General features: G+C 41.0%; 1 protein-coding gene across 1 annotated transcript in view; it reads left to right on the top strand.

Annotated features, from left to right (window-relative positions):
• The first annotated feature begins 243 nt into the window (after positions 1-243).
• The window catches only part of MAP3K12 (mitogen-activated protein kinase kinase kinase 12), a 131,160-nt gene continuing 116,155 nt past the window's right edge, over positions 244-15,248 (top strand). The window contains exon 1 of the mRNA XM_039347790.1: positions 244-649. The gene's annotated coding sequence lies outside the window, so the exon portion shown is untranslated. The remainder of the gene's footprint in view (positions 650-15,248) is intronic.

The following is a 15,248-nucleotide window of genomic DNA, read 5'->3' as shown; positions in this document are numbered from 1 at the left end:
GCTAAATCAGAAAAGCGGGGGTTGGGTGTCCCCCCCTTCCTCCGTGTTGAATTTTACAAGGTGTTTATTCTTGGGAGCCAGGCTGTCTCCAGCTTGCATCCAAGGGTGCTTCGCCTTTAAGGGGTTGGCGTTCCGCTTCGCTTGAGAAGCAGCTCCAAGTTCCCCAGGCTCAGGGCGTGTCTGTCCCCAGAGTGACACCAGCGCGGGGGGGGGGAGGGAGAAAGGGGGGGGAGAGACCGGCAAAAGAAGCCTGCCCACTGCAGAACTCAGCCTGGAATAGCCCAGGGTCGGCGGGGGATACGGCCGATCCCGGGCTGGCACAGCGAGATTCCCCCCTCCTCCCCACCCTCCGTCTGTATCTCGCCTACTGCCCGCTCTGGCTCTGGCTGGGCTCTGCTTGTTTTGTCCGCGCCGCGCCGCGCCGCACTGAGCCGCGCCACGGCCGAGGAGGATGCGCCTTCTTCCAGCGGTGGCGGCGGCGGCAGCTGCTGCTGCTGCTGTTGCTCGTGTCCGGGGAGCGCGGTGATTAGCCAGATGGGGACCGGCCTGCCCGGCTGACGGAGCGGGGGAGGAGGAGCAGGCGCTTTTGTTGCCTCTGCGGCCGCCGGATCGCCCGCTGCAAAAGGAGAGGCGAGGCGCCCCGGAGAAGGTAAGGCTCGGAGAGGGTCCGTCGCCGAAAGGGGAAAGGGGAGAAATCGGGGTTTGGAGGAGGAGGAGGAGGAGGAGGAGGAGGAGGAGGCGAGAGAAAGGGATGCGGGCCCGGGCGAGTGGAGGGAAAGGGCCGCCCGGATCTGTCAGCGGTGGGGGGGGGGAAGGGAGGGCCGGGAGGATGGATGGAGAGTTGATGATGGCGAAGGAGAAACGTCCAGTCTTGATGAGGAGAAGGCAAAGGGCTCCCTTTCCCCCACCACCCCGATCCTAGTTCACGCTTAGGATACCTTAGTGGGGCATCTCCCCAAAAGGATGCTCCAGCTGGTTCCCTCCTTCCCTCCCTCCCCATCAAGGTGAGAGTTTGGCGAAGAAAAAACAACACCGCGGGGGGGGGGTCTTTTGCTTTAGAAGTGATTTGACAGATGGGGCATGGTGGGAGGGGGGGAGCGGGGGCGGGCGAGGAGGTTGCCAACCGCTTCCTCCTCGCCTGGCTTGCAGGGCTGCAGCTAAATAGGTGAACTATAAATGGAAGAACCGGGATCCATAGATGGCTCGTGATGGACTTGTGCCAGCCTTAGTGCTGCCTTGGAATGGTTCTCTCCCTCAGCATCCTCCCCCTTCTCCTCCTCCTCCCCCCCCCCTTTGCTTAGAGACAGAGCGGCTGCAGAGAAAGAAGGATGCAGCTTTCAAGGCCAAGATAGCTGGCTGGCTGCCTCCCATCCTGGCTATTTGTTTATGCCTGCAGAGTGGTCCTCCTCGGTCTTGGGCCTTCTGGAGGGGGCTGGCTGGAAATTAAAAAAAAAAAAAAAGGGGGAAACTGGACCGATATGGTAATGAAGGAGGGAGAGGCAGATGGACAGAGATCCCCAGGGCTCGGGAGCAGGGAGGGGAGGGAGAGGAAAGGGGACCCGAGGCACAGGATGGATGGTGGGGGAGGAGGGATGCGTTTGTGATCTCCAACACCACACTTGCTAGAAATGCTCCTTGTTTCAAATAAGCACTAGCTGAGAGTTATTGCACAAAAAAAAAAAAACAGGGAGGCCGCCTGAAACCAGCAGCTGCCGATATGGAAGCCTGGTCCCAAAGAGAAGATGCTGGGCATTTCATTTTGATTGCTTAAGAGCAGGAAAAGATGCCATGTGTTTGCCCCATGACACCCTCTCTCCAGCTCTTCTTGACTGGTGATTAGGATTCAGATCGGGCCCCTGGAAAGCAGGTTTTAAAGACTGACACCACAGCATATTCTGAATTTTGTAACTCTATATGAGATTCACTGACACAAAATAAAACCCCCTCTTGGTCCATAAAATGGTATGTGTGTGTGGGGGAGAGGGGGCTAAAGTCCTCTCCTCTTACGTTTTTTTTAAAATCACCCTGCTTGGGGGGGGGTCCCTTCATACCAAATGGATGTAAAAATGCATTCTGACTGATTTAGGGGGAATAGCCTCCAGTCTTTATCATCCTCCGGCCCCATGGAAAAATAAATATTAGGGATATGGAAAGGCCGTGTCTTTTGGCAAAGTAAGGAAACAAGATTTATGCTCCCTGATTGAAATACCCTCGGTGTGAACTTTTGCTCGCTTTTCCTTATTAATCCCCCCTTCTTTTCTGGAGCAGAAAGAGATGCTCTCCCAGTCTGATTTATGAAGCATAATGGATTAAGGGCTGCCACTGGGAGATGGGGTGACATAAATTCTGGATTTGCTACTCATTTGTTTTGTAACCTTGGGAAAGTCACTTATCTCTTGAAGGCTTTCCGTCTCCCCCACAGATTTGCCCCATGACCCAAGAGACTTGGAGAATTAAGCACAGGGTTTATCCTGAGGTATTTACAAGGATAGAAGGGAAATGAGCTGTCCAGCTCCTGAAAAGTTGGAAGAAAGTATAAAATTCTGGTAGCTAGTAGTGAAACCCGTAGTTTGGAGGAAATTTAGTAGAAACTGTTCTGCCTCCTTCACACTGCCCTCCCCCAAACACATACACTGAAGACATGTGGGGAAAATACCCTTAAGCAAATCTATCTTTAAAACAGGCACAAAATCAATCTGCATTTTATAACATGGTACAAAAGGAGGCACTGTCCCTCCCTCCTTCCATCCTTGCTCACTATTGGTTGGGTCAAAAGCAGAAATAAACGAATAAATCCCTTAATTTAATGACAGAGTTGTCTTTTGAAGCTCTGTGCTAGGAAATACAATTTGCTAAAGAATAAATTTATTTCCAAGGCAGAACAAAGGTAGATCTCACTTTCTTGTCATTTTGGGTCAGAATGATCAAGACTGAGCCATTACTAGAAACTTTGGAGCATTTTTATTAAATCCATACCAGATTCCTAAGTAGCCAGTAGATGGGATGGGGTTTTTTTAATCCCATCTCTGTGTCAGATCAGAACAACCTTTTGTTAGATGAGAACTACTGTATATATACATATTGTTAAATATCTGAGATATTTACTATCTGATCACAATCTGTTTTTAGAGGAAGCCCATGCTTAGTGGCAGAATACTTCCTTTACACGAAGAATAAACAAAATCCAAGTAAACTAAAAGCAAAGAACAAGGTAGCTTGTAACAATGGATAGCTGCAATGGGAATTCTGCTTTTACATAAAAGGCTGAAAAAATTACTGCCAGCCCTAAAAGAAAACAGATGAAGAAATAATTAGGTTAAAATTCTATACATTCTTAACTAGGAATAAGTCCTACTTACTGAGCAAAGTGTTCCACCTGTTAAAATAAAAGGTTTTTGATCTTTATGAGAAAGGTTTGGAAATATTCTCTTCCCATCTCTGTCACTTATTCTTTGTCCAAAAAGATGTCCCATCTCAGAGACAGAGATATCCTTCATTCTTCATTATTTCTGTGCATGTGGGCCACTCTAAGTGTCCTCTGCTTCTACAAAAACCACATGGAGTACAGCCCTTAAGTAGAAAAGCCCTTCAAATGGAAAGATCCATGATCTCTCCTTGGGGTAAGCTACAAATTTCGGGAAGATACTTTTGTGAGGACTGCTGCCCAGTGACATAGTAAAACATGGGTACATGGTGGTTGGTGTACAACTCCCATAAGCCATAGTCTATGCCAGGGGTAACTTTAAGACTTATGGACTTCAACTTCTAGAATTTCTCAGCCAGCCATACTGGCTGGGGAATTCTGGGAGTTGAAGTCCACATATCTTAAAATTGCCAAGTTTGGAGACCCCTGGTCTATGTAGATAGATTTTGGGAGGCATTATCTAAAATATTTGGCAACATCACAGTCTAGACCAGCACAAGATCTCCTAAACTTGTATGTTCAATAGGCCCCTGTAGCTGGATAAACTACCCAGATGACTGGGTAGCTGTCATCTCTTAGTAACTAACCACGGTCTGCTCTGAAGAGGTAGCAGAGTAGGTGAGAACTATCTGTACCATTTCAGACAAGAAGAGATATAGGGCTTAAGAAATTAGAATTGGAGATAGCTCCTTCACAAACTACTTTTTGTTGGGCTCCTTTTCTCTGGAGATATTCAGATGTTTTTTAAAATCTACATAGCATTCAGAAAATTATTTCGAGTTACAGACTGAAGTGATACAATTCATGTCTACTTAGCATCTTGATCTTAATTCGTACTACTGCATGTGTAGTTTGGCTCCATTGTAATGCCCATAATTATTTCACCAAGAGCCTTCAGACTGGTAATACTGATGCTACAGTTTGGCCTCTTTTGCATTAGCAGATGCCTTATCTCCTGGATCAATTAACATAGGGCTTTTTTTTTTTTGTTCATTTGAGTTTGTGTTGTCTCCTGGAAACTACCTGGGCAAGTCCCTGCAGTTTTATTGGCATGGTTTTTCAGAAATGGTTTGCCATCCTAGGGCTGAGTGAAAGTGACTGCTTCAAGGTCATCCAGTTGGCTTTGGGACTGGAGGGACTACAGCAGGACCAGAAATCAGAGTTTCCTTCTAGCTTGGTGCCTTAACCACTATACCAAATTAGCTCTCTAATGAATGCTAGGGGGAATTTTGAAATCCCAGAGTCTTTTTGAGTGGGGCAGCTATAATAAATCACCATCAATGTCATCATCCCAAATTAAGGAATCTTGGGAGCTGAGATTCTATTTCAATCTAATTCAATTTGTACCAAAATTGGGCCTCCCATATCTAAGCGGCATGTATATAATGTGTGTATATCGATGTCAGGGGTCTGCAATCTTGACAACTTTAAGACTTGTGGACTTCAGCTCCCAGAATTAGCTGGCTGAGGAATTCTGGGAGCTGAAGTCCACAAGTCTTAAAGTTGTCAAGGTTGCAGACCCCTGGTCTATGTGAATGAGTATATGTAAGTATGTCTATGTATATGTACAGATAATCCTCAACTTACAACCACAACTGGGATCAGAATTTCCATTGCTAAGCAAGGGCAGTTGTTAACTGAGTCAGGCCCAGTTTTATGAACTTTTTTTTAACCACGGTCATTAAGCAAATGACTGCAGTTGTGAATTGACTTTGCTTGTCAGAAGCTAGTTGGAAAGGCTGCAAAAAGCAATCACATCTGTTGTGAATACACGCTGCTTGCCAAGTGCCTGAATTCTGATCATGTAGCTGTTGGGAGGACTATGATGGCTATAAGTGTGTGGAGCAATTGTCAATAACTTTTTTTTCAGTGCTGTTCTAACTTTGAACAATCGCTAAATGAATGGTTGTACATCAAAGTCTATGTGTGTGTATGTGTGTGTGGTATGTACTAGTATGTATAGTATTCTACACCAAGGAAGGTGACATAGAATTCAGTTTCTATGGGCTGCCTAGATTTGGGTCCTGGATGTCCATTATAAGAGTTAGCAGAGTAAATATTCATTCACTGTTGAATATTATGAATGCTTTTAATAGACAAGGAGGTAGAACGGTCCCATAACATAGCTAGTGGAAATTTTATTGAATCGACACTGTCACAGAAAGATTGAAAATCCAGCATCCTCCCCCACTGACTACCAAGGAATTAGGTAATTAGGGAAGACCCTTATGCAAGCTACACAGAATTTCATGGGAAATGCACAAGAACATGGTTGCACAGAAGCTGTCTCCTGTGGCCTGCCTCTTCAACATGTTATCTCCTAAACAATCCTATTGTTGTGTTAGGCCAGTGGTTCTCAACCTTTTTAATGCCGCGACCCCCAACCGGTTGTAAGTCGAGGACTACTCAACTGGTGCGGCACCGTTTGCAGAATGGGACTTTTGGCGGGCTCAGCAGGGCAGAGACAGCCTGGACAATTCCTATTGGCTTTGGAAAGCCAATAGAATTAGGCTCTATTCAAGAGAGTCTATTCTATTGGCTTTCAAAAGCCAATAGAATAAAAGGGAGTAGCACAGCTAAGGAAAAGGGGGGAAAAATGGCAGACTGCATTGTTTGGCGACCCCCGTGAAATGGTCGTTCGACCCCAAATAGGGTCCCAACCCACAGGTTGAGAACCACTGTGTTAGGCTGAGAGATAGTAACCAGTTGGAATGTTTCAGATCTGAGGCAGGATTCAATCCCAAATCTCTCCAGAGTTTGACAATCTGTCTATTATTATAGCATTTTTAATGACCCGCACCCCTAAATTGCCTGCCAAAACCATCACTCGATTTGAGATTCCTTTTACAGTATACTAAGCCACTTTCCCTTATCTGATGCCACAGATTTGACCAGATACAAGGGTCTCTTCCCAAAAATCTTACTTAGGAAAATAAAAGCAACTAGAAGTTTGTGGTATAGCCCTCCTGTTTGCCTTCACACTCCATTGTTCCACATTGTTTGAATCAGTAGAAATGACTGCACTCAACCATAATCCTCACCTAAATGAGCTTTAGTTCTTAGTCACTTTGTTTTGTGATTCCTCTTAGTGTCTGGAAAGACAATTCAGAGTTCCTGATTATCTCATTATTATGTCTCATTTCACACATAGCCACAGCGCGGCCTTCACTGTGCATAGTCTTCTCAGCGTCCCCGAAACATAGCTTCATAAAGCTGCTGTGAGGCATAAAACAGTTGTGCTTCTTCACCCTCAGAAAACCGAGAAAATTCCTGGGAAATGACCTGGGATTGGAATCGATGGATAATTTTTAAAGTGCAGGTATACTCTGAAACAACATTTCCCCTTGAAGTTGGGATGGAAGGTAAACATTCTGACTTCTTGCTTTAATTGCCTGGCAACAATCCCTTCCGGGTTAATTAAAAGCATCAGCATGTCTATAGGCACGTCTGTTCAAACCTGGCTGTGACAATAATGGCTTAGTCTTGATGGAGGTGTGTTCCTGAGCATGGCTTAAAGCTATGATAAGCATGGACTGTAGCTCCTTGCAGACATAAGTTCATGTATGAGCAACGATTAGCTGGTTTCTGCTGTGACCTTTGACTTCAGCTTGTGAAGGAAGCATTTTCTCACAGATTTTTAGCCATGTCAAATGGAATAAGGAAGAGGGGGGCTTTGTATGAGGCTGAAGGTCAATTATAATTAATTACTGAGAGGACTGCATGTGAGACACTCTGTCTTGCTTTGCAGAAGAAAGGCCCTTTGGTTCTCCGTTACTTGCCAGTGTGATAGAAAACCACGTCTAAACAATTCCTCAGTTTTGGATCAGATGGATAACACCAGTGCTTTTCATGACAGAAACTTGGCATTCTCCTGCGTACCAGTTTGTCTTTATGGTTTTGACGCACCGGAGCTAATTGAATCACAACATGTAAATGAGAGGAAAGAATTACTTACTGATTGGTTAAGTTGCTTCTGACATCAGAATGATCTCAGTTCAAACACACTTGAGTTTGTGGGCATCATTCAGGCTGTGAAGATTCTCCGTCATCCAGGTCATGGTTGTCTCAAAGGTACTTTTTCAAAAGGCAACTGGACTTGTTTTTCTTAGGAAAACTTTTGAAAAAGCATCTTTGGGACATTCAGGGAAGACATACTAATAGAGAGTTGCAGGTAGAGGATAAAGGAAACAGCACCAGTAGGTTAGTAGCTGGAGAAAAAAAATCTGCTATTAATATTACAAGCTCCAGCTATTGTGCCTCTGACTTTTTTGCAGATCTGTGTGGATGCAAGGACAATTTAAACAACTGATTCCATTTAATTACAGCAACACTAAGCAAGTTTAAATTCTGATTTTCAAATGTATAATCCTTAGAATAGGTCTGGCTGGTTGTAATATGGAAATGTTCCCAGGTTTGCAGAGGGTAAAACTGAGGCCGAGTTTTATATAGATTTATTTTATTGCAATTACATACTTCCATAATTGGATGACTATTATTTAGTGGCTATCTAACAGTCAACCAATGAAGTAATGATGGTGAGACCATCTGCCCTATGTGGACAGTATATCACAAACTCTGAAAGCAATTTGGAAAAGATCCATAAAGTTAGAGTGAGATTGTCTCCCTACAACTTGTTTAGCATTCAGGATGTTGAGCAGATTTCATCCATATTTTTGAGTTTTGTTGGTTTGGGTTTTTTTGTTTTTGAAGTTTGTCTTCCCCTGAAATCAATTACTACATGCTTGATTCTAAAAATAATTGTAAGTATAAATATGCAGATATAGTTGATGTAGTTTTATGCTTTATACACTTAGTGAAAAAACATAACTCTTGTTTTAGTTAATGATTTCTAACATTTTCTGCAGAGGCCAGGCAGGCTGCATTGACTGGTGGCCTGTGTGATAGGAATTGTGGCAGATTATCCTGAAGCAATAAATTCTTCTCCAGCAGTTAGAGTTTTTCTGCTCTAACACATAAACTGGGATTTTGGAGAATTGCAGTCCAACATATCCTGAGGGTATCAAGTTATATCTCTGGTTGGCACAGAGCAGAACATCAGGGATAATTATTAAAAAATCTAGACCTTACCCTATTAACATATGCTGAAAATAGAGACAATAAAGTCAGACTAATTCTTCTGAATTAAGTCCAGAGATGAGATTAGTTTGTTAAACAAAACTGCACCCTGCAATATTCAGAAGAAAATAGATACAATAGAATAAGAAGCTTCGTGTTGGATATTTTGTGCTAAGTTTAGTTACCTCTGGAAACCAGGGTTTTTTCCTCCAAGAAATGTATTAATTTATTAACTGTAAAATTAGCATTAAAGAAAAATACAAGAAAGAAATAAAAAAGAAAAAAGGAGATTTAAAAGCATTGCAAAATTAAGATTAAAAGATTTCAAAATGACATTGATATAAATCTGTAATTGAAACATTTTACATCAATTTGTTTTATATCAATTTCAAAATAAGTCAGTACTAAAATCTTACTTTTATTCAATAATTAACAGCAATAACCAGTACAATTCAAACTAAAAAACAGGTAAAGTAGTAGCAATTTTTTTTGTCTGATATAATAAATTTGTCAAATTGAACAAATAATTTAAAATGGAATGTTATAATCTTATGTTAAGCAGTCTCAAATTCTGGAGGTTGTATAACCCTGTTTCTAAAATTATAATAGTTATCGATCATCACACAGTCAGCCAGATGTTCAGACTGGATTTGGCATTTTGTCTACCTATCGAGTCCTTACCCAGGACCTGGGATAGGCAGATGTGGATGTTTGATGTTATTACAGATATCGTCGCAGGATAGAAGCAGTTCCTAATAAGGCTGCCTTTTGCAATTGACTAATAGCGAATTTGTCAATGCCAATGGTGTTCAAGTGGTGCTCCAGTTGTTTTGGGATTGCGCCCAAGGAGCCTATGACTATTGGTACTACCATTGCTTGCTTTTGCCACAGTCTTTCTATTTCTATTTGTAGGTCTTTGTATTTTGTTATCTTCTCCAGTTCTTTCTCTTCTATTCTGCTATCTCCAGGCACTGCCATGTCCACTATCCAGACTTTTTTGTCTTTCTTATCGACAATTGTTAAGTCTGGGGTGTTATGTTGCAGGTGCTTGTCTGTTTGAATTACTATTATTATTATTATTATTATTATTATTATTATTATTGATAATCGCACAGTCAGCCAGATGTTCAGACTGGATTTGGCATTTTGTCTACCTATCGAGTCCTTACCCAGGACCTGGGATAGGCAGATGTGGATGTTTGATGGTATTACAGATATCGTCGCAGGATGGAAGCAGTTCCTAGTAGGCCGCCTTTTGCAATTGACTAATAGCGAATTTGTCAATGCCAGTTGTGTTCAAGTGGTGCTCCAGTTGTTTTGGGATTGCACCCAAGGAGCCTATGACTATTGGTACTACCCTTGCTTGCTTTTGCCACAGTCTTTCTATTTCTATTTGTAGGTCTTTGTATTTTGTTATCTTCTCCAGTTCTTTCTCTTCTATTCTGCTGTCTCCAGCACTGCCACGTCCACTATCCAGACTTTTTTGTCTTTCTTATCGACAATTGTTAAGTCTGGGGTGTTATGTTGCAGGTGCTTGTCTGTTTGAATTCTGAAGTCCCAGAGCAGTTTAATTTTATCATTTTCTATGACTTTCTCTATTTTATGATCCACTAGTTTCTGCTTACAGGCAAATGATATTTTTTGCAGATCTTCCAATGCACCATTGTTGCTACTTTGTCATGCCGCTGCTTGTAGTTATTATTATTATTATTATTACTATTATTATTCTTATTACTATTACTATTATTATTATTTAAAAGGTTTCCACATTCACTTACATTTTGTATCAGAATTTTTTTAATACGAAGTTAGTTTTGACATCAAGGTATATACACTCACAGCTTAATTTGTTATTCCTCCGGGGAAGGAATTGTTTTTCAATGAGAAGCAGAGAGAACCCTTATCGTATAGAAAAATCAGTTCAGTATTACTTGTGGGAATGTAAGATTTAGCAATATTTAATTTAAAAAATAGCAGGCTGTACAGAAAAATCCATCTTTAGAATGTACCTCTTTTGATTCTATTATAAATCGTTTTCCAGAGTTGTTAGGTTTTACAACATTACCACCAGGTATGAAAAATGAAAAACCTTATTTAATTTCCAATAGTTTTTTAAAGAATGAATTACCTACTTTGGCAATAAATACTGAAGCAATATACTGTTGGTAGAACAATCCTCTGCAAATCTGCATTTTTCTTCCATCAGTATTTCCATTGTTACACACTGATTTTCATATTTAAATGCTGCATCCATTTAATCATGGAGTTTTTCACCTGTTCAACTTTTTGAATCATTATTTCCCTAGGACGTTATAGATAAGGCCCAATAAGTGATATGTATTTTAAGTGATCGTTTTTCTTAAATCAATCATATCATTAAGTGATTGGTAATTTTGTCATTCCTTTGGGCTATATTGCTTATTTGTAGATATTGAAACCAATGAGATGAGTTTAGCTATTCTGAAGAGAGTGTCTTGTCCTCCTTGCTCATTAATAATTATGTTTTTCAGTCTGCACTAATTATTATCCCTGATCAAATGTCTTTGCATATTCTCCTTCATGAAAATAAAGGAGGCGATACATCTCCACTAATTCTATTTTCTATATTTATCATATGTTTTTAAAACATAATTTATTATAAAATGATGTCTTATAGACCAACGAAAGTCAGTTCGGTGTAGCGATTGAGGCATCAGCAAGAAGCTGAGAGAACATGAGTTCTAATCCCACCTTGGACACAAAGCCAGGTGGGTGATTTTGGTCTAGGCATTTTCATTCAGCACTAAGAAAGAAGCAATGATGAGCCATTTCCGAAAAACCTTGCCAAGAAAATTGCTGGGGCTTATCCTGGAAATCACCTGGAGTCAAGAATGACTTGAAAGTGTGTGCGTGCGCACTCAAACACATACACATGCAATCACCACCAAAGATATTCATGCAACTCATCTGGAAGTCTTACTCCTTTGATAGAAGCAGCTCAACTGTAATCAAACAACGGTATTAATAGCCTATCACAGGCCCTTGGGAAGGACTTGATAGGAGGATAAACATGTCAAATCCAGGGTAAACTTCTGGCTATGTGACCAATCATAATAATAATAATTTGGAACAGTTGACCTTCTGGGACAATAACTCTAATATTATTAAACACCAACATCTTCCTATCCCAGATCCTTGGGAAGGACTCAATAAGTGGACAAAAATGTCCACTGTCTTAAAACCTGGCTGATGGTGTGACCAACCATAATATGATATAATATGATATAATCCAGTCTATTCAAAATATTAATATTTTGATTAAATTTATTATATTCATTACCTACCTGAAGAAGCAGAGCTCTCACAAGAATTTTGCTTCCCTTTAAAAGGTGCTAACCTTGACTGTCTTATTGTTAAGATCTGGAAATACTGAATTCACTCACTTAAAAAAACAATCCTATCGAATTGTTCTAAACTTTTGTTGTTATTGTTTGTTTCTGGTCATTGCCCATATTTTCTCAGTTTGGATTATTCATCGGAGCCTTTTATGGTTGCAAGTCAACGTTTGCTTTTCTTTTTGGGCCCACTATGTTTTATTTCTTCCTCTTGTTTTTCTGGTTACAAGAAATAAATAATTTGGACATAAAGCAATAATATTCTATTGAGTTATTTCTTCATTCTTGACTTTCTAGTTTTCTGTCTACTCTAACAACATCCTTGGGATCTAAACGTGCTCAGCCCTTCCTGGGTTCTTGAGGGGGGCTTCTCTCTTTTTCTAAAAAACGTCTATTCTGCAAAATTTGAGGTTTCCCTGCCTAAGCTTTCTGGTATTCACATTGTGTACCTGCATAACACTTCTTCACTTAGGTAAGCACTCATGTTCAGAATGAGTTTAGTTTATAACCTATTTATGTTTTTTTTAATTGTGCAATTCTAAGTGAAAGCTTTCAACTCTGTTTCCATACCTGAAACAGTGTTGTAGTGACTAAATTCCTTTCAATTTTTTTTCATTATGGGAAAGTGTTGAATTACCCGTACTTTGTTGGATGATCGGAGAAAAATTAACAGGAGCCTTCTCCACCCTATTCTGCTCACGAAATAGAAATTGATGAAGGAACAATCCAAGAGCTTTTTATTAGAAAGTCTCCTGTTTCAGTCAACCAGATGCAGGTTAATGGGTAGAATGCTTAATTAACATTGGGAAAATTTGGCCAAACTAGGACCTACTTCTGGGTAAATACTGTAGAAAGATGTGTGACTTTGTTCCATGTGGGATTTCTATTACAAAGAATAACACTCCTCACCCAATGTTCTAGCAGTAGTACAGAGCTACAGTTATGATCGCAATTGAGCCTGACATTCTGTTGTTAAGTAAGACATTTGTGAAAGTGAGCTTTGCCCCATTTTATGCCCTTTCTTGCCACCGTTGTTAAGTAAATCATTGCAGTTGTTAAGTTGGTAACCCTGCTGTTAAGTGAATCTGGCTTCCCCCATTGACTTTACTTGTCAGAAGGTTGCAAATGGTGACCACGTGACTCCAGGACACCGCAACGGTCATAAATATGAGTCAGTTGCCAAGAGTCTAAATTTTTATCACGTGACCATAGGGATGCTGCAATGGCTGTGAGGAAAATAAGTAATTTTTTTCAGTGCCATTGCAACTTTGACTTGTCACTAAATGAACTGTTGTAAGTTGAGGACTACCTGCACATGGTGGAGTCAGAGTAAGTTTTTTCTCGGTACACAACAGGAGAGCAACGCTAAGAATCTCTCTGTCACTGTTAACTGGAAATTATGTGTGAGGCCAAGGGATAACACAGTGTTGTATGGCTCTCCCTTTTTAAAATCAAGCTTGGCAATTTTTTTTAAAAAAAATTTGAGGTGAGTTTGTTTGACATTAGCCATGCTTTCTGATATCATTTTCAGGAACTGATTTCCTGTGTGTTTTTCACATTGTCACACATCCTGACCTCCCACAGAATCTGAATAGATGGTGGCTAAAGAGCACAAAACTCCAAAGAAGAAAGAAATGTTTGTTTGCAGTTAAGCTGAAGCTGAGCAGGGGGATAGCAAACGAATATAAGAATTGTGGGTGGCTTTCTCAGAAAAAAGTAAGACCCATTTTTTTAGCAATGTACTCCTATATTTAGAACTCCTGAAACTGGACACATATGCTGCATTTATGGGCATGCATATGTACTTCGCTTTAACTAATTCAAGAATTATATCCAAAATAGTCTTACCAGAGTTCAGTCCAAGAATATAATTTTAATATCTGCAGTAAGATCTAGAAGGTAGGAAATGCCTCCTGAATAATCGCAAAGTACTTCTTTCTTACCTTGCATTATTAATATTTGTAATAGCTCTTCATTGCTAGCCATAATCAAACCCAAGCTTCAACATTATATATCTTCTACTATTTCTCCAGCACTTCCTCCTCCCTATTGCTCTTACTTCTATATTAGACCTTTGCTACTGGGTTGGAGATGTTTCTTTGTTAAAATGTGTATTTATATATCCTGTTTCCTCCAAAGACATTGTAACACCCCAGGGTAGGGGTGGGTTAGGCTGAGAACTGGAGACTTAAATAGAGAAGTTGAGCTGTGTATCCCTAGGCTGGATGTCCTTAGTTTGTCCACCTTCCAAAAACAAAGGGCTTAGCTTCAGAGGCTGTAGGTGCTTCATCACTGGAGGATTTTAAGAAAAGATTGGACAGTTATCTGTCTGAAAGAGTATAGGGCAGGGGTCTTCAAACTCGGCCCTTTTACGACTCATGGACTTCAACTCCCAGAATTCCTCAGCCAGCGTGCCTGGCTGAAGAATTCTGGGAGTTGAAGTCCATGAGTCAAAAGGGCCGAGTTTGAAGACCCCTGGTATAGGGTCTCCTGCTTGAGCAGAGGATTGGAATAGAAGACCTCCAAGGTCCCTTCCAGCTCCATTCTGATTGATTGGTTGGGTAAGGAGATAATTTTCTTTCCTCCATCCACCGTGAAGCTGGACAGCTGGTCCTTGCAGGATCCTTGCTTTATCTTCTTTTCTTGGCTAATTAGGCTGAAGCAAAGGAGGGGGAGGAGTGGGTCTTCTGCCTCCTCCCCCCCTCTCTGCAACATGCCTTGCTATGCACAGAAAGCCACTCAGCGACAAGGCCATCTTTGTGGCTGTTGCTTGCGTGCAGAATTCCCCCACCTTCCCCCTTCCAAACATTAGCTGCCCTTTAACATCCTCAGCTGAGAGTGGTGCTATACAAAGCTGCAAGGGAGAGATAGCTCAGGTTTAAGAGTGCCAGGGAACATGTCGCAGCTCTACTAGAATAAAAGCCAATTCCTGGATCCACAAAGATGATGCATATTGAAAGCACTTTTAGTCGGTCACTTGCAACCTGGCCTTTGCATTCATTGTAAGGCACTGAGAAAATCTCAGCCCCATTCTTAACAGTAAGACCCGCCAAACGAAAGACATCCAATCAACTGCTTTTCAATTGTTATTGAATTACATAATCAATTAACTATATGTATATTAATACACCATCTGCAGGGATGTCTCTTTGAGATTCCTGAAATGTAATTTTTTTTAAAAAAAATGCAACTATTGTACATGGTTATTTAAGGAAAATAATAATTTTCTTTTTTTATTCCTTGTTTTCTGGGATTTGGAAAATACAGAGATGATCTGCCTTATCCTTCTGTCTTTGCACATTAATTAAGTAATGCTTTAGAAGATGATTGATGTAGCAATTCCTGGCTGCAGCGTCTATGTGTGCTGTAAAGTA

This window comes from Crotalus tigris, unplaced genomic scaffold (genome assembly GCF_016545835.1).
Source record: "Crotalus tigris isolate CLP2741 ecotype Arizona unplaced genomic scaffold, ASM1654583v1 scf7180000018101.4720394464:4744507, whole genome shotgun sequence".
NCBI lineage: Eukaryota > Metazoa > Chordata > Lepidosauria > Squamata > Viperidae > Crotalus > Crotalus tigris.
The sequence above is the reverse complement of the archived record's forward strand: the minus strand, read 5'-3'. Positions and strand labels throughout refer to the sequence as shown.